Genomic DNA, 23,305 nt, shown 5'->3' on the forward strand with positions numbered 1-23,305 from the left:
TATTCCCAGAAATGCAAACCCCTGGATCCTTCTGCACCACCCTCCAGATTCCTGTTCTCCTGAATTCCTTCTGTTCAACCAGCAGTAAAGATGAATTTAGAGTACTCTTGTACTTGTACTAAACCTCCAGAAGCCTTTCCAACTTCTGCTTGCCATTTTTTGATGTTTAAATGAAGTATTTAATTGATAAATTAAAGACAACCTCAGCTGAGAACATACATCATATTACTCTGCTCAGAACACTCCTTTTCACACAAATGTGAGCCCCTCCCCCTACACATACTCACAAGGATTCCTGCACATACTATGAAATAAAATCTAGGGGTTCTTTAAATCTTCCCCTCCCCCTTCAAAAAAACAAAAAAAAGATCAACAAAATGTAACTAAGCAGGACCCTGTGGGACCTTTCCTCCCCCCATGTCCTCGGCCTGCCTCTTATTTGTGGAAACCTGTAGTCTCCCAGGCCTCCCCTGAGTCACAAAAGCCTGGCTCAAGAATTAATGATTGAAAGGATGTGAACACATAGTGACAAAAGCAGCAGTCAGGCCAGGAGAACTGGTAACAATCTGAACAGTACATCAGCCATATGGTGGTCGCAGAATCTTTAGTTCCTCTCTGCAGTACTTAGACAACAGTATCTGATACACATTTCCTGAGTTGTTTTACAGATGCTAAAACCCCCACCAAATGGAAGAAGTTGATGACTTGATGACCATGAGCACATAGCCCCCAGGCCTATTTGAGCCTGAGGATTGATAATATTAACCCCTATGACATTCACCATCAAACAATTAGAGAATTGTGCACCAGCTGATTACATACCCTGCAACTCCCCTCTCTCACCTTGCCTTTAAAAATGCTTTCCTGAAAACCACTGGGAAGTTTGTGTTTTTTGAGCATTAGCTGCCCTGACCTCCTTACCTGGCCCCTTACAGTAAACACTGCTCTTTCCTTCATCACAACCCGGTGTCAGTAGACCGGCTTTACTGCCACTGGACAAGCAGACCTAAGTTTGGTTCAGTAACAAAACACTCTATGAAAGAAATTCATGAAATATGCTAGAAATCCCTGTACCCTGGGGGAGTATTCCTGCCTTATTTGCTTCAACTTTCATAATATTGCCATCTTTATATGAGGTCCAGTAAGATTCATTCCTAGTGAACCCCCCTAGTTAATCAGTACAGAAAAATTATATGGAAAAGTGTTGGCCTCAGTGAGAAGATACATTTTCTAGGGGGAAGATACATTTTCTAATGCTGTGATTACACAGCATTATCTTAGTGTCTCCTGCCATGAATCCTTGGAAATATATTGCTGTACAATTAACAGGAGCATAGTCTTAGTACGTGGATCAAGCTAGAATTGCTTCTTTAACGGCTCCCTTTCCACACAGAGCTTAACTTAAATTCCCCAATAAAAATTACATATGACTATTCAGTAAAGACTTGGGGAGTTGCTTCAAGCTCTATTATTTTCAAATCCTGAACCCCTTTGCTCTGGTTGGTTGCCCTATGTTCAGCTTCTTCCCTAATGCTGTTCCATTTAAATGAAGTCCAAACATTTTGATTTTGTGATTGCCTTTAGCTCTATACTTTGCAATTTGGAAATTATCTGTGTCCTACTTCCTGGCTTTAAACCCAGGCCTTTGAAACTTTTTCTATAGACTTTCACTTGTCTTCATAAAAACAGATCTCTAACCTGATTTTTACAGCTACATATTGATTTGGAAGTCAACTAGAAGGTAATCTCCATAAGAGCAGGAATATTTATACTAATGTATCCTAACATCTGGAGTAATGCATAAGTGCTTAGTTTATATTTGTTGAATAAATAAATGGATGAGGAATCTGTGTTGCAAATATAATTTTTTCAAAGTTTCACAGTTAATTACTAATGGAAGAAGAAGCAGCGGAACCCAGGTTGCCACCCAGGCACTTTCTAATAGACTTCATTGCCTATAGTTTTCTTTTTTCTTCTGGTGACAAACCAAATATATTCATTAAATATTTTTAGTAAACAGTAATTAGGAGGAATTTACTGTACTTTGAGTTTGAGTTTAAAGTGTGAAATTGTAGTAACCAGCCTCCAAGATGGCTCCCAATGATACCGTATCCTGGTGTGCACGACCTTGACTGTGGGCTGAAATTACTGACTCCCTCTTGAACAAGGTAAAGGTCACCTCCTGAGAGATCCTGAGAGAGAATCATCTGACTTGACTCAGTTATGCCATATCAGGTTTCTCACCCCTCAGAAACTATGTGGGATATGTTTTTGCTTTTAAGTTCTAAGTTGTGGGGTAATTTGTTAAGCAACAACAAATAACTAATAAAATCATTTTTAAAATAAATGTACCACCATTTACAACCAAAATTATAAAGTAAAAAATATCATATATATACACACACCACATACACATATCTGTGTGTAATATTTATACATTATATATTTTATTGAAGCTGTCTCTATATGTATTACATATGTTATGTATCTGTGGAGTCCCTTAGGTTAATAAGATCATTTAACACAGAGGGGTTTTTCTGAAAATTGTTGAAATAAATTCTGAAGTCATCTAGAATGAAGGCTGCGATCCCCTGTGCTTGGGGGTTTGCCTCACTGTGCTCCTAGATGCCACACAATAGCTGCAGTATTTGCTGGGGTTTTTACAGCAGACATGATACATAGCCCACAGTGACCAGAGTAGTACTGAAACTGAGCAGGACCCTGTGGGGCTCCTGGGCATGGAAGCCTTTCTGTATTCCCCATTTCTTGGGAATAGTCTTCAGCCTCCATGACCTTCCCTGAGTTCCAAAGGGTAGGTTCAAACAGTTGCTAATCAGGGAAGGGAGGGGATACAGAGACAAGGGAGCAGCAGTCACGAAACAATAGCGCAGCCTTGGGGCGGGGTCCTGGTTCTGACTCAAGGAGTACACATAAAAATATCTTTGAGCTCTTCTGCAGAACTAAAACCCCCAACAAATGGGAGATGTTACTACTTGATGAAGCATTCTTCATTCCAGAGAGAAGGTCACAGTTTGATAGCTTTGAGAACCATAGAAGCTCATCAGGAGACCACCTGTGGCCAGATTAAAGGAATGCAGGCTCTACACACACCCTGATCCTTATCAGCAACACCGCCCTTGAACCATTGCTCTAAACCTCCTCACCAAATTCCCCCTGTTTGGGACACACAGTTTCTAGGGCGTGAGCCCACTGTGTCCCCATTTGCCCGGCAAAGCAATAAAACTATTCTTTTCTATTTCACACAAAAATCTGTCTCTGAGATTCAATTCGGCACTGGTGCACAGAGGCTGAGTTTTCAGCATCAGTACCAAGAAGTATCTGTAGGTCACAAATGCTGTCATATTACACCTTGAACTTGGCCATTTCTGGATGTTTCCATGCAGATCCTGGAAAAGAGCTCTCCTATGAAGATCATGGAATATTCAAGGCTGTTAATCAGATATCAGATGGTATACGAGGCCTGCAGCAAAACAACTGACTTCCACTTCTTCGCTGTGAAGCAAACTGCTGATATGCTTCACTACATCTTCAGTCACTAGCTTGGAAGAGAGTTCTCTGACTTCAGCTATGTTGTTCTCCAAGCCTTGAATGAAGAGTGCCAGTCCTCAGTTTTCAATAAATTGCTTGCAGGCAGCTAGAGATTCATCTTCAAGATTCCAAAGTGCTTTCAAAGTAAACAAGAGAGCAACATCATGTGAATTCTCAGTATTCTTTTGTTTTCCTACTGCTACAAGATCCTTGATTGCCATGAAGAGCTTTCCTTTAGGTTGTGAAGTTTGCTGAGGTGAGCGTTGCAGGGCTAGAAAAGAGTTGGAAGCTCACTGCCACTATTTGCATGCCTTCAGAGCCATCTCATAACAAACCTGGCAGCATCATACCAGTCTAATGGAACACCAACACGAATCCTTGTCAAAGCATCACACCAAGGAATTAATTGGTTACTCCCTGAGGGAAACTCCAAAGCTCCAGAAGACTTTGTATTCCATCACATCTTTCAGAACACAATTTCTCCAAGGTAACAATCAGATCTTTCAGGCAGACATTAGCCAGAGTAAGGAGATGCCTCCTCTTGCACCACGTAGCAGCCCAGGGCATCCTTTTGAAAGTAGAGAGGGACAATGGTCTGGTTCCAGAAGCTGTGGTGCAAGAAGTGAACCAGTAAACCATGATGCCCAAGAAGGGAGAAGGTGTCAATTTGGGCCTGGATTCCTGTGAGATGTAATATGGGCCTACTCTATGAATAGGGCACACCGCACTCCTATTGGGAATGTTTTAATATCTACCAAGTTGAAATGACAGGATACAATTTTCTCGATCTAAAGTAAATTTCAAAACTTCCTATGGAAATAATTAATTGAATAATTTAAAAAATGAGAAACTACAACAAAGACATATTCTGATGAAATTTTAGATATTTAAGTATATCAGATAAATCCTAAAATTATCACCACTGGGGAAGGGGGCAGGATATTTAAAATATGGTAAGGCAATGGATTAACAACCACAGAGTTTAAAGAGAAGAGATTTTGATCAAATAATTAATGGCTCCAAGGCAATGCTTCAAATCAAGAAAATAATCAAAATAAAAGGAATATCATAAAACAAGTAGAGATGATAAAAAATAACAAAATTTTCTCAATAATAATCCTTAACATGGTTATAAAAGCATTCAGATGTTACTTCAAAAAACTGCAAGAAAATACATTAATATGTAAGAATAATAATTTGGACCAAAAAAATCTCTGATTATATCAGCAAAAATTCTAGGTAGTATATTTATGTTCAGAGGGGTAGTATTTTTCTTTTTCACTGGGATGATTTTTATTTTTGGTATAAATTGATGCACAGTATCAAAGACAGTGCATCTGTGTTTTTATATATAGGTAACATGTTACCCCCCCCAAAATTATCCCATTACTTAGTACCTTAAAAAAATTCATTTATTATCTCACACAATTTTTTGAGGGATAAGAATTGAAATGAGAATATGTAATTTCAAAATCATTGGAGAAGAATAAAAATGGCAAAAAATACTTCTCAAAAATTTTTACAAAACAAGAACTAGAGAAGGAAATATCAAGGAAGCATACAATACAGAAACATATAATAACTTTATTACAGCAAGATGGAGATAATAAACTTTGATTGGATCCAAAAGCAAAATCTAACACTATGCTGCTATAAAGGAAAATGTGAGAAATAAATGTTAAAATTAAGTGGAATTAAGGAATTGCCTGTTCTCATTCTTAGCCCTCAGAGCCACTCTCCAGCAGCAAAAATAGATCACTAAATTGAACAAAATAATTGAAGTCTTCCCGAGTCCCTAAGAAGTCAGATGTTAAAAATTGTTGTAATACTTTCCATTCCACTAAATGAATAGAAGAGAAACTAAATGCCCTAAAGCACAATACAAGGGACCTATTGATTAGAAGTATGGGAGAGGGTTTTTATCTAAAAGGAAGAAAAATATATCACTTTAGAAAATTATATCATTTCATGTAGGATCAATCAAACCAAAAACCATCTATCAGTAAGAATAGTGTTTTAAAGACCACAATTGAGATCTTAGGTTATTGCTTTGAATTGGGTTAGAGTATTTCATTCCTCACTTAATTATGCTTACAAGCCTGGGAAACATTGATGATCATCCAGCAGAAACCTAGGGCATTCCTAAAGCTAGTAGACTGACTATTGAGGGCATTTTCTGTTGAAAGGATCAAGGGATCAAGCTCTCTTCTTGTGAGCAGGGACATAGTTTTCTGAGAAGTGAAGGGTATCGTTTGGTGTGAAGAGATAGCAGTCATTCAACAAATAGTTATTGTTTTACCTTATGTTTCACACAAAGTACTGAGGATAGAGTAGTGAACAAGGACTACAATGTTCCTCTTCTTCATGGTATTATGTTCTAGTAAGGTAGCTTAGAAAGTCAACATAAAAGGCATCAATTAATTGGGGATTATACATACAGAGAGTGACTGGGAAATTCACCTAAAAAGAGTGGTCAGGGAAGCCCTCTCTGAGGATGGACTGTTTTATCAAACCATAATGAGATACAGCTAGGTACACAAAATTTCGGGGTTGTGTGGGGAAGAATTCCGGACACAGGGAAAAAAATGTATAAAAGCCCAATGGTAGAAATAAGCCATGCTTTGTACAGAACAAAAAGCCAGACAGAGTGGCTGTAGCATAGCGTTAAGGAGGACAGTGAAGAGTGAAGTTTTAAGAGATAGATATTAGCTGTATTATATAGACCACAACAACATGTTTGGATATTATTCAAGGAACAATGAAAAGCCATTGGATAAATTTAAGCGTATGGAATGAGGATGGTAACTGGCAGAGGGTGGAAAATGTAGGGCTGCTAATTTTTTTTTTTTTAAGGCTACTCTGTTTGCTACGCTGAGAATTAATGGGAGGGGAACCACTTAGAAAGCTACAGTTATAAGCTTAGTGAATATTAGTATACTTTTAACCAGGGAGGTAACAGGAGATATGGAGAGAAATAGACTCAGTATATATTTATATTTGAGATAGAATCAATAAGACTTGTTAATGAATTAAATAGGGTAATAGGGGAAGAAACAAATGAATAAATTAACTACTAGGTGATTTGGCCTACCAAACTAGGTGAAAAGTCTTAGTATTCATGTATACAAGAAAAACTGGAGAAAGAAGTAGTCTTGAAGAAATGGAGAGTGTGACTTATAATTTTGTTTTGTACACTTGTAAATCTAATAAGTCTATTAGATGCACAAGCAATGATGACCTTTAGATGTACAAATGAAGAAAGCTGAATATAACATGATATATATGTACATACATATACTTTATGAGCACATATATATGGATTATATATTAAATTATATATACTAAAATTACCTTAACAGAGGATGATTTCTGTTTTGCCAGCTTCACTGAGGCATAACTGACAAATAAAATTTATATACATATATTTAAAATATACAGCTTGATGTTTTGATACATGTAAACATTGTGAAATAATTACCACAATTAAGCTAATAAATATATCTATTACCTTGCATAGTTACCATTTTCGTTTCTTTCTTTTTTTGTCATGAGAATGCTTAAGATCTATCATCTTAGCAAATTTTGAATTTCAAGTATACAGTACAGTATTGTTAACTATAGTCACCATATATACTGCATATGTGTGTATATATATATATATATGCATTATGCATATATATTACATTATATTATACTATGTACTATATATACTATATAAATACAATGTACCATATATACTATGTAATATGTATATAATGTACTATGCATATATATTGATGGGGTTCAGGGCAGGGTGTCTCAGAATGTGTCATTTTGGCATGTGAATTATGGATTATTTCAAATTAAAGACAATCAAGGCCCAACAGACTCAAGAAGAGCTTTTTACCTACCCCTTAACTGCCTAAAAGAATTTAGATAAGGCACCTGTACCAGGAAGAGAGATATTACCAAAGATAACTTTATTTTTGCATCAGAAAGACTTAACCACGTAGCACAACAAACAGGCAGACATATGTTTACCAAACATATGCTCTTCCCATCTTCCTGTGAATTGTCTTAATCCCCTTTGAAGTTCCAGACCCCTCCCCCCTTCTCCTTGTCTCAGGATGGCATATAAATCTTAACACTCTGACGGTCAGAGAGCTTGGTATCTTTGGGATTCCCATATGTATGAAATTAAATTAAATGTTTTTCTCCTGTTACTCTCTCTTTTGTTACAGGGGTGTCTTAGCCAAGAACCTAGAAGGATAGACGGGAAATTATTTTTCCTCCCCTACAGCATACTACATTAGATCTCCAGAACTTATTCATCTTGTATAACTAAAACTTTGTGTCCTTAGACCAACATTCCCCCATTTCCCGATGGCCCTAGCCCTTGGCAACATCCATGCTATTCTCTGCATCTATGACTTTGACTACTGTAGATCCCACATGTAAAATGTTTTTATATACAATGCATACAGAGTGTAGGTTAAGTTTCAACTTACTGTCTCCACAAGTATTTAAAATTAGGTTAATTATTTTCTGATGAAATTTGTTAAATATAGAACTTAAGAACAAATGGGATAGATCTCTCCCTGCCCAGATTAAAATTCTAGGAAACTGTGAAACAATCTCAATCATTATCAAGGAAGAAAAGATAGTAAAAGTTGAACTCTGAAGTATTCAGAAATAAATGACACTGAGAATGCATAATATTAAAACTTATGGAATTCAGGAAACATTTCACCAATGGAAGATATACTTCCTTTAATTTATTATGGGAGTAAATAAAAATAAAGTCCTACTCAAGATGCTTGAAAATAAAACAAATAAACCCACAGGAAATATGAGACTAATTTATAACAAAGTCATTAATGAATTAGAAAACAATGGACTTGCAGAATGGCCATCATTAAAAAGTCTACAAATAACCAATGCTGGAGAGGGTGTGGAGAAAAGAGAACCCTCCTGCACTGTTGGTGGGAATACAAATTGGTGCAGCCACTGTGGAAAACAGTATGGAGGGTCCTCAGAAAACTAAAAATACAATTATCATATGATCCAGCAATCCTACTCTTGGGCGTATATCTAGACAAAACTATAATTCAAAAAGATACATGCACCCTTGTGTTTATGGCAGCACTATTCACAATGGCCAAGACATGGAAACAACCTAAATGTCCATCAACAGATGAATGGATAAAGAAGATGTGGTACATATATACAATGGAATACTACTCAGTCATAAAAAGGAATGAAATAATGCCATTTGTAGCAATGTGGATACAACTAGAGATTATCATACTAAGTGAAGTAAGTCAGAAAGAGAAAGTCAAATATCATATGCTATCACTTAAATGTAGAATCTAAAATATGACACAAATGAACCTATCTATGAAATAGAAATAGAATCAAGGACAGAGCAAAGAGACTGGTGGTTGCTAAGAGGGAGGAGCTGGGGGAGGCATGGACTGGGAGTGTGGGATTAGCAGATGCAAATTGGTATATCTATAGAATGGATAAACAGCAAGGTCCTACTGTATAGCACAGGGAACTATACTCAACATCCTGTGACAAACCATAATGGAAAAGAATGTGAAAAAGAATGTATGTATGTGTATAACTGAGTCACTTTGCTGTACAACAGTAATTAACACAACATTGTAATTCAACTATAGTTCAGTAAAGTATAAATTAAAAAAAGAAAACAATGGACTTGGTAAATATATGCAAGTTCATTTCCTTAAAATAGTGAGTACATAAGGTGTAAAACAAAATGTAAACACTTTATGAAGGCTAATTAAGAAACATAAAACTTAAGAAAATATATTCACATTTTAAGAATGAAATTTGTGTTATAACTATACATACAGTATGTGTGTGTATACAAACACACATACATGCATACATACATATCCATATTTTCATTATTTAGAAAACAGAAACAAAACACTTGATTAATCATTCTAGAAAATTATAAGAAGAGTCTCTGTACATCTGTAATCTAGGAAGTTCGGAAAGTGTTAGGTTTTGGATTCTTAATGAGAGAATATTAATAAGTAAATTTAATCTTAGAACTATTAGTAAAACTGAATAAACTAGAATGAAAATAAGAGTGTTTCAGCAATTCACTTTCAAATGTGATATTGGTCTAAAATGATTTTTAGGACAAGAGCTTTTACATTTATATTTAATACATTTACCCTTATTTTAGCTCATAGAATAAAGTTCAGATTTATTGACAATAATCCATTGTGAATACAACAGAAGCTCTCAATGCAGGCTGAGAACCAACCATAGGTAATTATGAAAACTGTTTACACGATCACTGCTTATTCACATTCTCATCTTTAACAGTGTATTGTTTTAGAGAGAGTTAAAATACCACAATTTTGAAGCTTTTCCCCTCTGGTATTGTAAGTTTTTTCCAACTCTTATTCTTATACATTATTATAAAGGTAAATAATTATTTTTCATATTGGTAAAAAGGTAACATCTCAATTTCAAAGAGAATGAGATGGCCAGGACAGAGATTATATATGTGATTCCAACACAGATTGAATCCACAAGTGAGAAAGTCAAGGCCTTTTAAAAAAGAGCGAGGTCACTGGAATGATAAGGAGAGAAAAACAGACAGAAAAATAGAAGCAAGCTTAGCCTGAAAAAGAAAGCAAGTTCAAACATATAATTGTGTATCTCCCATATCTAGGGCCAGCTTTCTCACTCATAAATGCATGCTCTGCTTTCTGTCTGCCTCTGACTCTCTCTCTCTCTGGAAACTTTGAAGATTAATTATAAACATTTGTGCACACCATAAGTATATTTAGTAAAGATAAATAGATTTACCACCCAAAGAGGAATAATGTATAATAAGATTTAAATAAATTTTTAAAAAAGTTTTCATATGGTGTGGAGAGGAATGAGAACATTCAAGAAATTTTCATTGATTTGTATAATAATTATAAAACGGATCTCAATCTATGTGGAAATGGGGAAAAAAAACTTTTTGGTTTGTCCAGAGCTTCATAGTCTTCTGAGAAATATGAAGGTTTATGAGTGCATTACTTTTATGTCTCCTTACTCAAGGAAAAATAAGAACCCAGCAATCCCACTACTGGGCGTATATGCTGAGAAAACCATAATTCAAAAAAGAGTCATGTACCACAATGTTCATTGCAGCTCTATTTACAATAGCCAGGACATGGAAGCAACCTAAGTGTCCATCGACAGGTGAATGGATAAAGAAGATGCGGCGCAAATATACAATGGAATATTACTCAGCCATAAAAAGCAACGAAATTGAGTTATTTGTAGTGAGGTGGATGGACCTAGAGTCTGTCATACAGAGTGAAGTAAGTCAGAAAGAGAAAAACAAACACCGTATGCTAACACATATATATGGAATTAAAAAAAAAAGGTTATGAAGAACCTAGGGGCAGGATGGGAATAAAGACGCAGACTTACTAGAGAACGGACTTGAGGACACAGGGAGGGGGAAGGGTAAACTGGGACAAAGTGAGAAAGTGGCATGGACATATATACACTACCAAATGTAAAATAGATAGCTAGTGGGAAGCAGTCGCATAGCACAGGGAGATCAGCTCGGTCGGTGCTTTGTGACCACCTAGAGGGCTGGGATAGGGAGGGTGGGAGGGAGACACAAGAGGGAAGAGATATGGGGATATATGTATACGTATAGCTGATTCACTTTGTTATAAAGCAGAAACTAACACACCATTGTAAAGCAATTATATTCCAATAAAGATGTTAAAAAAAAGAAAAAGAAAAAAAAGGAAAAGAAGAATGTCCCAGGAAACAAAAAATAAGTCAAGAAGTAAGGATGAGTCCAAATGCTGACAAACTATTGAAAAACATAAAGCCCCTCCCCAAATTAATCCACAATATGACTGGTCTAGCGCCGCAAAAGGATAGCATATGATGAGATAGAAATCTATCTATAAGTTATTCTAGAGTTCCTTAGTTTGTTAAGATTACAGATAGTATGGTATAGCCCAGCTGAGGTACATGGAATGGTTCTTTGTTCCTGACCTCAGTAAATGAACTAATAACAACAAAAAGAAAATATTTCTGAAGTTACAATGGAGTTATAAGCTTAGGGAAACTGTGAGGCCTCCTCTGTACAGGCAATAACTTCTAAGCCATAACAATATATGTGTTAAAAAAGGAGACAGCAGGCCCAAAAAGGAGTCACTCCGTGCTAAACCCCAGGTCAGAAGACCAAGAGTTAATACTTAACCTAATTGCAATTTCAACACCCACCCCCACAAGGAATATGACCTTTAACCATCCAACCTGGAATTTCCTGGTCAGCATGGAGGAAATCTGCTGATAGACCCTTTTCATTCCCCTTAGGAAGGTGACCTTGCCTAAAACAATGCATTCCTTACTAATAATTTCCTTTTCTTCCTCTCCTTCTCTGCCTTTGAAAACTTTCCTTTTCTGTAGCTTGACAGAGCTGAGTTCCTTTCTATTGTTACATGGGATTTTGCCCGATTCATAAATTGTTTAATAAAGCCAATTTTATCTCTAAAATTTGCTCAGTTGAATTTTTGTTATTTAATGTATGGCTCTAGTTACGTTAATCAAAGTAAGGCGATTTCTGTGAATTAACACCTCTTGTTATTTAACGTATGGCTCTAGTTATGTTAATCAAAGTAAGGAGATTTCTGTGAATTAACACCTCTTGTTATTTAACGTATGGCTCTAGTTATGTTAATCAAAGTAAGGAGATTTCTGTGAATTAACACCTCTTGTTACATCTATGCAAATGAAATTGGTCAAATAAAGCATAAAATTAATGATATTGACTTATAAAATCACAAAACAAACTTATGGAATGGACATGTTTTAGCGATAACCACTCGATAAGCAGGAACTATGGGAACAAAACTAACACATTTCCCTGCCAGTATTAGCCAAGTGTGAATAGTTAAGTCCTTTGGTGGGAAGTGAGTGGTGAGCATTTTGCACCCTGAGATAAACCAAAAATAACAGGGTTTTTGCTTTTGTCCCCAAACTAATTCCTTAGATTTTCCTACAAATTATTGATTCTCTAAGGAAAACGATTTTATCATTGACTTTTTCAAAGCTGATACCTTTATAAATATGATAATCATGAGAAAAAAATTTTTTTCAAATCTGAATAGACTAACTGGTAATACTGTGTTTTTCCCTTTAAATGCCTTTTGCATTTTCTATTTAATTATTCAGTCCTTCTGAGTCTGACACCCTTGCATTTCTGGTAAACAAGAGTTCTCTTTTCTAAATTCTTTTGTCTCTGAGTCATTCCTTCACACAAAGGTAGTTCAAATCAAAGTTCTTCTCTGGGATATTTTGTTGGAATGATGAGAAGAGAGATTCTGATGGGATTCAGGACAGGCCGCCCCAAAATGTGCCACTCTGGCATAGGCTTATATGGAACTGACAATCAGGGCCCAACAGACTCGAGAAGAGCTTTTTGCCTCCCCCTCAACTGCCTAAAAGATTTTAGATAGGGAGCCTGTATCAGGAGGAGAGTTATTACAAAAGATGACTTTTTTTTTTTTTTTTTACATCAGAAAGACTTATCTGCAGAGCATGGCAAACATTTGTTTACCAAACATTTGCTCTTCCCATATTCCTGTGAATTATTTTCTTCCCCTTTGAAGTCGCAGACCCCTACTCCCTTCTCCTTAGCTCAGGATGACATATAAGCTTCAATTTCCTGACTGCCAGAGAGCCTCACAACTTTGGCATTCCCATATGTACACAATGAAAGTTTTTATTTTCTGTTGTTAACCTGTATTGTGTCAATTTAATAATTAGGCCAGGCAAAGAATCTAGAAGAGAAGAAAGGGAAAGTTTTCCTCCCTTACAGCTCTTTCACCCTGGAGATGAGGTTGAGAATGTGGGAGCCCAGAAATACCCACTGGAACCCCAAATTTCTAGCCTCACAGTTGAAAAAAACAAAACAGATGCAAGAAGGAAGTGGACTTGTAGAAAGAAGCGGACACTACAGGAAACAGACCAGTCCCAACAGGATTAAAACAATTATATCCAATTATCCCAGACTCCTTACTTCAACCCTGACCATCCTTCAATATGGTCTTATCTCCTTTTTGGCCTAAGCTAGTTCAAGCTTGTTTTTAATCCCTTATAATGAAGGGAGCCCTAACTAATCAAACAATATGGTATACTCAGAAGTATATGAAATGTTCAGGATGAGAGAAGCAGTCGTTGGGGTGGTGAAGTCTAAAGAAGTTTGTTGGAACTTGTGTCACCAGATGGAACAAAAAACCTGCTTAAATCAGTTTTGCCAAGGGTGAAGACTGTCACTAAAGACTCACATGTGACTATTATCCAAATAGTGGTTTTATACCTGACATGATCAACTTTCATTTCCCTTTACAAGTTCAGTTTGGCAACTGACCATCAGTCATATTATGAGGCCTAATGGGAGAAAACTCAGTTTGAAGGCAAATGACTGATTTTCTCTTTTTTTTTTTAAGGAAGAATTTTATTTTGTGGTAATTCTGGTTGAAGTTTTTAACCAGAATTCAAGTTTTTGCCTGAGGAGGTTATGTGTCAACTGATGGTGGGCCAGAATTATTTTGAAAGTTGAGGTTTATCTCAGTTCCCATGCATTCAGATCCAGTTTTCAATCTTTTCTTGACAACTTTTTCACATAGCACTTAGAAATCTCCACTGATGTCCCCAGCATGTGTGCTAATTGCAACATTGTTTTTCCAAGTTTTACTCAATTCTATGCTGACTTACTTTAAGGTTCATTAAACTCCTCTGCACACTGACTTGGTCCTAAATTAGCTATTGGAAGCCTGGTGATTGACTTAACTTTTGTCACTATTGATTTGCCTTTCTTATTTTTACTAGATTGATATTCACTACTTTTTAAATTTGTCTAAATGTTTTCCTTTCCATTAAATTGATTCTCCTAGTTGATGATTACAGTGAAGCATGTGGGGAACATTATTCTAATATACCTTCTTTATCTTAAGCCCATTTCAGTCAGATTTTACCTGGGAAGGATTGCAAGCCATTGTGTACTGCTTTTAAAAATAGAGCTATTCAGTAGGTCCTTGTCGGTTATCTATTTTATATATAGCAGAGTGTATATTTCAATCCCAAAGGGAACTATACTCAATATCTTGAAATAACCTATAATGGAAAAGAATGTAAAAAAAGAATATATACGTATACATATGTATAACTGAATCAGTTTTAAATCAGCTATATTTCAATAAAAATTTTTAAAAATAGAGCTATTTTTCTAATAGTTAAGGTGAACAGTGATTTGGGAAAATATCAATGATTGACATGAGTGAAAAGAGAATTCATAATACTTTTAAATTAATATAGTCTTGATTAGTTTTCATATTAGTGAAAATAAAATAATTTCAGAGTAGAAGTACCAGTGCATTTTCTTTTGTCATTTACATCCTGATAGAGTATTTCTCAACTTTCCAAATTTAGTTATACTTTAAATGTTTATTGTTGAATTTTCCTGCTAACATTTTATCTTTAGCAATAAGATAGAAGAATAATAAGCCAGTTAATAATAAGCCAGTTAATTGGCTAAAGTGTTAGCTCTTGGGTGTCTATGACACCCCAGTGTTTTGTCATTTTTTTCCCCTTAAAGAAAGGACAATAGTTGACACAAAATTGCAGAACAAAGGAAAAGTGTTAAAACTGGGAAGTCTCTGATTGTGGGAGTGAATTGTTAAATGAGTTTTTCCAAGTTCACAATTAAGCTAGAATTCATAACTATATGCTCTTTGATCCAAATACCCCAAGGTGTGGAATCATTATACATATCATTACACATAAAAGCACAACAGGAGGTTTGATGCTTCTTTGACATAAGAATCCAGTTACACTGCAAAAGATTTTCTACTGGAAAGGCTGGATAAATGCTTAATGGTTTTTATTTTACTTATTTTTTCAAATCAAGGAGTTCTTTTAATATGCACCTTAAATAGTGACATACCATTTTTCTTGTTTTTTTAAAGTATCATATGGAGTCACTAATTTTAACTCAATATTCTATGTGTGTTGATCCATTAGAACTATTTCTATTTTTAATCTCTCATTTTTCCAAACATTCTTCAACGAGGGTGAGGGCTTCATTAAGGGACTGCTGCATCCATTTGAACCAACTCTGTTAGTTTTTGAAAATTTGTTTGCTCATCTGAGAATATATCCCAGACTTGACCATTTCTGTTCCCAGACCTAGAATCAACTAGTGTCTCAAGGAACCTGAGTTTCTTTCAGTGATGAATGTTTTCAGAGTGTATCTTCTGTAGTTTTTATGTCTTGTAGTTCCTGCCTTGTCAATTCACTGCTGGTATTTGCTTTATATTTGTTAATAAGTATAACTTCATGATTAATTAGAGACCTCATTAATATAAAATGTCCTTTTTGAACTTTTAAAAATGCTTATTGTGGGTCCAATTCTACCTTCCATAATATCAATATAATACCCTCTCTTTCCTTTTAATTCACATTCACCTAATATATCCTTTCTCATACTTTTATGCACATTATTTTGTTTCAGATGTGTCCTATATTCAGCATACAGTTAAATTTTACTTTGTAAGTTAATGCGAAAATTATTTTGTTTTGTTTGATGTGTTAAACGAACTTATATCACATGACATGACTTGTAAGTTTTTCTAAATTCTGCCATATTATTTTTCTATTTTCTATACATACATGTGTATAAAAAGCAAACTTAAAATAATGTATGTAAATTAAACAGCTGAACTTTGTGGTCTCTTCTTTACTCTTTGTACTTCTAAATTTAGGACCACTTTTATCTTTGTTCTCATGGTTACTTATATAAACATAATAAATATATTTTTAGATCTCCACATATTAATTTTTGACAGTATGCCTAGGCTCCCTATTATGATTATTAATAAAGTTGCCTTTTTACGTCTCCTCCTCTCTCCCTCCTTCTTGTTTCTTTTGTGCATCATTAAATTTAGCAAATAGTTTGTTGCTTGCTAGTCTTTTAAATTTGCTTAAGCATTTATTGGTTAATCTGTTAGCTTAAAATGTTATATTTATTCCTTGATTTTACATAACAGTTAATGAACTTACTTTATTTTTCTTATTCCTCTCCATTCTCTTTCCTATTTTTGAATCCCCTATATTCCTCCCCTGCTTTGCCTTATGAAATCTGCACTTATTTTAATCGTTTAACTGTAGATTATTTTAGATTCCTATGCAAACAATCATGTTTTGTGACAATAGTGACAGGTGTATTTCTTTATAATCCTTATGCTTTTTATTTCTTCTGCCTAATTTAAAGAACTCATTATAATTTTGAAAGCAAAAGGTGGGAGGAAATTGCAGATATCATCTAATTCCTGATCTCAAGGGGAAAACTTTTAATAAATTTCTTGTAAATCTAACTTTAGTCATTAAACTTTTCAGTTCTAGAAATTTTACTTGATCCTCTTTTTTTTAATAACAGCTTTTTTTGAGCTATAAGTAACATACCATAAATGTACTCTTTTAAAATGTACAATTCATTGTACATAATCTTTAAAGGTTAATTCATGTTGTAACATATACCAGCAATTCATTTCTATACTGAATAATATTTTACTGTTTACATATACCATATTATGTTTATTCATTTATCAGTCATGGACATTTGGTATATTTCCATTTTTGGCTATTATAAACAATGCTGTTATAAATATTCATGTACAAGTTTTTTAATAGGCATATATTTTCAATATTCCTGGCTGTATAGCTAGGAGTGTGATTACTAGGTAGCATGGTAACTCTATTTTTAACATTTTGAAGAACTGCCAAACTCTTTTCCAAAGTGGTTGCACCATTTTATAATCCCATCAGCAATGTATAATTGTTTAAAATCCACATATCCTCTCCAAACTTGCTATTGTCTATATTTTTAGATGCCTGACCTTGGGAATATTAGCAGAAGGAATTAGTGTCACAAATCTAAGTGCCCATATAAGCAAGAAGGCAGGTGAGGGTATGGGCTCTGGATTGATTATTTTACATAAATGAAGGAGGTTCCCAAGACAGTCCCTTGCTATCCCTAGGAATCCACTAACCCTGGGAAGAGCAGCTCCTCTCTGGTCAAGGCAGTCCCCTGATGTCAAAATATCAGATAGAGAAACTAAAAAACATGGTTAATACATAGGTACGTACCATTATAATATCATATAGAAGAGTTTCACTGCCCTAAAATCCCCTGTGCTCCACCTATTCCCAGACAACCCATAGCAACCCCTGCTCTTAATGAGCTCTATAATTTGCCTTTTATGGAGTGTAGTATACCTAGAATACACTGTGTGGCCTTTTCAGACTGGCTTCTTTCACATAGCAATATGCACTTAAGCTTCCTCCATGTATTTTCATGGCTTGATATCTTATTTCTTTTATCTTTCAATAATACTCCATTGTATGGATGTACCACAATTTGTTTATCCATTCACCTACCAAAGGATGTCTTGGTTGCTTCTAATTTTTGAGAATTAAACTGCTATAAACCTTCATGTGCAGGTGTTTGTGTATATGTTTTCAATTCATTTGGGTAAACAGTGAGCACAGTTGGTGTATGGTAAGAGTAAGTTTAGTTTTGTAAGAAACTGCTAAACTGCCTTCCAGAATGACTGTACCATTTTTCCTTCCCACTAGCAATGAATTAGAATTCTTGTTGCTTTAATCTTCCACAGCATTTGATGCTATCAGTGTTATGGGTTTCAGACACTCTAATGGGTGTGTAGTTATCTCCTTGTTTTTTAAATTTGCAATTCCCTAGTGACGTGTGGATGCTTTGCATCTTTTAATGTTTATTTGTGTTTTCAAATCTTTTGTCCATTTTTAATTGGGTTAAAAATCACACTTTTCCTGAGCATACACAGAGTCCAGCAAATGTGTGCTTCGTTCTACATTCTCAGGAACATATGGGAGCTTTACAAAGCTTGCTATGGGCATTTTATGCCACAGCTTTTCCTTTTAAGTGTTTTAGTAAGCCTCTACTGTTATTGCTGACTCAGGCAGATTCAACATTAAACAATAATCATTGATTGTTTTCTGCAAACAACAGGTTGTTTGCATAGAGCTGAGTCAGATCAAATAAAGACAATCCCTGTGAATGGAGCATTTCCAGAGATCTGCCCCACAGGTCAATAGTAACAATTATGGGGGGGGGATTGTTGTGAACATATACTGCCTGCCCCTCCAGTGGGTAGGCTGTTCTTTTTCACAATAACTATGGTTGTGAAGTAATTTTTAAGGCTACAGCAGGACTGGGGTGGTAACAGGACAAGTTAAAACACCACAAAGCTGACTGTTCTTACCCGGATTCAGAAATTTTTAAAAAATAAATGCTACCATTGTTGCAAACCTTAATTTCAAGAGTTCTGAAAATGTCAATTCTCATTTTATTTTTTTTTTTACCAGTACTCTCGTTGCCTTTATGGAGGAGACAATTTTAAGAGATCCTTACTCTGCTATTCCTTAAGTGCTTCTCCTTGATCTCTTTTTATAGAATCAAGTTTTGCTAAAATTTTCCATATTATTATCTATGTCCTCCGTTATTGCATATTTTGAATATATGCATCATGGTTGTTTAAGAATCTTGTCTACTAACTCCAATATATAGATCACCTATAAGTTTATTTGTCTTCTCTTTTTAATTTTCTTCCACTTTTCATTCATATGGTATTATCTCTTTGTAATACCTAGCATTTATTTGAATTAAGTACCATTGTATACATAATGTTATGGAGTATCTGGATGTTATATTCTTTTCCCAGAGATGATTCATTATTTCCTGTTCCAGATTGATAAAGTAGCACTGAATCACCTTAATTAGACCAAAGTTAGCTTAAGTCTGGGTTTCAATTTTGGAAAGGTTCTATTCACCTCGGGGTCACCTCTGTTCCAGAGACATAGCCCTTGGCAATCTTTGAAGACTGTGTTCACTATGAACCTTCCCTAGTGTCTTGAACTGTAAATATTTGTCAGGAAGAGCTTAAATTTTCATTCCAGACATCATCTTTTTTGCCTCTGTCCAAAATTGAAAAATGTCCCCACAAGTAAAGCAGCTGCACAATTTCAGCTCAGTTTTTTGATGTTCTCACTTCTCCAAAACCTTTGCCTATTTCTCATTTAAGCAGCTTTCTAATGTTTTTAAATAGACCTTTTTTGTTTTATATTTTATAAATCAAAAATTCTTGTTTTTAGCAGGATTGTTTTCGCCATCTTATGTGAAAGACCAAGTATGAATGCAGCAGTTTTTCCATTCATGCCAACATGGACAATTATATTCCCTTATTTCCTGAGATATAACCTATTTCATTTATATTCTATATTGATTGTGAGACATACAATGGATAATTCACTTTTATAAATAACTAATTGCAAAGTAAGGAATATTCAAGTCTCAATTATATCAAACCTGTAAATTACAACTTGGTTGACCTTGTATGTGATATCATAGATTTAGTTTTCCTTAATTTCTTTCTTTTTTGGACCAAAACTGACAAATTTAATATTCGTCACTTTTCTCTGATTCAAATAATTTTTCCTTCAAAGGCTAATGGAATGTTAGTGAATTACAGCAGTGAATTTTTATAGTTAGGACAAAATTATCCTACAAAATATATGATAGACAATTCTACATGCAATATTTATCTTCATTAAACTTTTCTTTTGGAATCATGATGACATATTCCATAGAATTTTAGATTATGTTGCTCAATTTTATCTGATTCTCATTTTTGTTTTTTTTTGTTTCTTTTTCTTATGAAAACCATTAATTGAAGCAAAGTGTAAAATAATGCTAGCAGCACCTTCAATAAATTGATTAGAAATGAACTCCAGTAAACTAATATGTGCTTAAAATATTTAGAAATCTAAGTTATCATTTACTAATTCTATCTGGAATTACACAAACAGGTAGAAATCAAATAAAATGTGCAAGAAAGTTACAAAATAATTAAATTAAGCTTTTCACATAGTCATATCACTATTTTTCTCTACAGTTATATTGATTTCAAATTAACTTTTAAAATAATGTTACTAGTTTTGGGATCAAAAGATATGTGTTCTGACATATAGCATACTAATTTCTGGCAGTATGCTCTCCTCTACAGCAAGTTACTTAAATACTCAATCCTTGTTTAATTGTAAAATAACAATGTAAAACATTTCCTATTTCTATACATGTGCTTAGAGAGATTACTATATTCAATTTGCATAGAACTCTAGAAAGTAAGACACTGATATCTTCATTATACAGATAAGAATCAGGTACCAGGAATAAGTCAGTATGTGTGTGTGCACATGTATGTGTGTGTATGATCATTTATGTGATATAATTTTAGACTTAGAGAAAAGTTGGAAAAACAGTACACAAGTTCATATACCCTTTGCTCAGACTCATCAATTAAAATGTTCCGCATTTGTTTTATCATGATCATTTTCTCCCTCTATCTCTATGTCTCTCTCTCTCTGTTTTTCTCTCCCCTTTTCTGTCTCTTTCTTTGTCTCCCTCCCAATACATGGTTGTGAATTTTATATATATATATATTTTTTTTTCCTAAACAATTTGAGTATGTCAGATACATAGTGCCCTCTTATTCCTTAGTACGTCAGTTATGTATTTCCTAAGAATGAGGACTCTATTATACCACCACAATATAATTATCAAAATCAAGATATTTAACATTGATATGATGCCATCATCTAACTGCTTATCTAACAAAGTCTGTACACAAATTTCAATTGTCCCAACATTGTTCTTTAAATTATTTTGTTTTTCTTACCTAGGAGGTAATCCAGAGTCACTAAGTGCATTTGTCTGTTTTCTTAGTCATCCACTACATGAAAAACTTTCTCAAACTTTTTTTCTTTCTTTTTAAAACTTAACATAGTAGAAAAAAAATAAACAATGATCTCTGACCTTGGAAAAGCTAAAAATTTTAATGGAACTCACTTTCCTATTGGTAAGATGGGTTGTTGTAATAATTAAATGAGGTACAACATATATTAAGCATTCAGCAAAACAGTGGAACAAAGATACTATTTAAAGGACACAAAAACCGTCTTGATAAGTTTGATTAATGCCCTGATCAACCTAATTTTTATCTTACATTATATTAAGTAATATCTAATCATGGTAAAATAATAACAATAGGCAAAATTTACTGAGTACCTACCATCTGTCAAGTACTATGGTAAGTTCAATACACATATTATCTTACTTATGCTTAAACAATTTTCATTTTAACATGGGGAGTTTTATTATCATAATTTTATACAATAGGAACATGAATTGCATATATAGATTATATTACCTGCCAAAGTAAATTGCTAATTAATCATAAAGGAGTTAAAGCCAGAAAACCATCCTTTTCTTTCCATGGTAGATTTTCTAAAATTTGTTCTATCAATTGGTGTTCTGAACAAAACTATTTAATCGTCAAAAACTCTTTTACATCATAATGTAAGAATTTTTTTTCAGCAGTCAACATAAATCAAATAGAATTAAATATAGGGAAATTTATTATCACACATAACTAGGAAGTCCAAAGAAAAGACAAGTTTCAGGATTGAATTAATTCTAAATAATTTATTTTGGTTCACTTCACTATGGTTCACTTCTCTCCCCCCTAACCTCCTCTAATTCTCAGCTTCATTCTCAGGCCAGTAGTCAAAGAAATGTCTCATATATCTGAACAACAATGTTCAAAAACGAACACAATACAGTGTCTCTTCCTAGAGATCTATCAGAATGAAAAAAAAAAAAAATCACAGAAGACCTCAGAAAACTTACTGTTATATTTTGGTGAATAACAGGCCCATTGGTAAATGCAGTCCTATCCGAACGAAATGCCATACACTCCTTAACTTAGTTCTACGATCCTGAAACAAGAAAGAGAAGATGGCCATGATCAACTTAGACCAGCCAGAGCACATTGCACCCTGAATCTACTTTATAACATGAAGGGATGAGATAGAACTTTGTGGAGACAAGAAATATATTCTCTAAAACTCTTTTTGATATTTATCACACACAGATTAATACAATAAATATTCTGAGAACTCCTAAACTAAACAAACCCATTTAATTTCAAATATCCCAATATTTTCTCAAAACATATGACAGTGGCTCGTTGTTTCATAGGATAGCTATTAGCATATCAAGACACCTTATGTCCACTGCAAAATTTGAGGTATATTCTGTTCTATCTTAATAATTTTCCGAATAAATGATAGGAAATAGTAATTGCCTCCTACAAGACAGACAGACAGACACACACACACACACACACCACTACTCCACAAATATTGGCAGAACTCTGTAAGATCTGTAGTTAAAAGGTCTAGAAAAAGTTATTTATCATTTGGTTATGATGCCTCATCATATCTGTATAGTGACAAATATATCTGAACAATGTTATAATAGTAGATGAAATTACAAAGATTTAATAATGGCCAATTAGGGACTTGAAAACTAATGCTATAAAACTAGTTTTTAAACTCTCTATTATTAAATCTCTTCAGTTGCACCATCTCAAATAATATTCCTTGATTTATTTTCTTTCATATATGTGTTTGCCATTGTATTGGAAACTCTTAATCAGAAATTATAGAAAAAAAATTCCACCCACTATGCCTTCTATCCATCATCTAAAATCTGTCAAGAAAATCTGGGAATGAAAAAATTTCTGACCTTGTGATGAATGTATACAATTTACCAGATTCA

The 23,305-nt window shown here is 34.4% G+C and overlaps 1 pseudogene; it reads right to left on the reverse strand.

Moving 5' to 3' along the window:
• Window positions 1–23,305, reverse strand: part of LOC114235860 (protein zyg-11 homolog A-like) — a 51,748-nt pseudogene that overhangs the window by 21,844 nt on the left and 6,599 nt on the right.

The sequence above is a fragment of the Balaenoptera acutorostrata genome, chromosome 6, assembly GCF_949987535.1.
Source record: "Balaenoptera acutorostrata chromosome 6, mBalAcu1.1, whole genome shotgun sequence".
Classification (NCBI taxonomy): Eukaryota; Metazoa; Chordata; class Mammalia; order Artiodactyla; family Balaenopteridae; genus Balaenoptera; species Balaenoptera acutorostrata.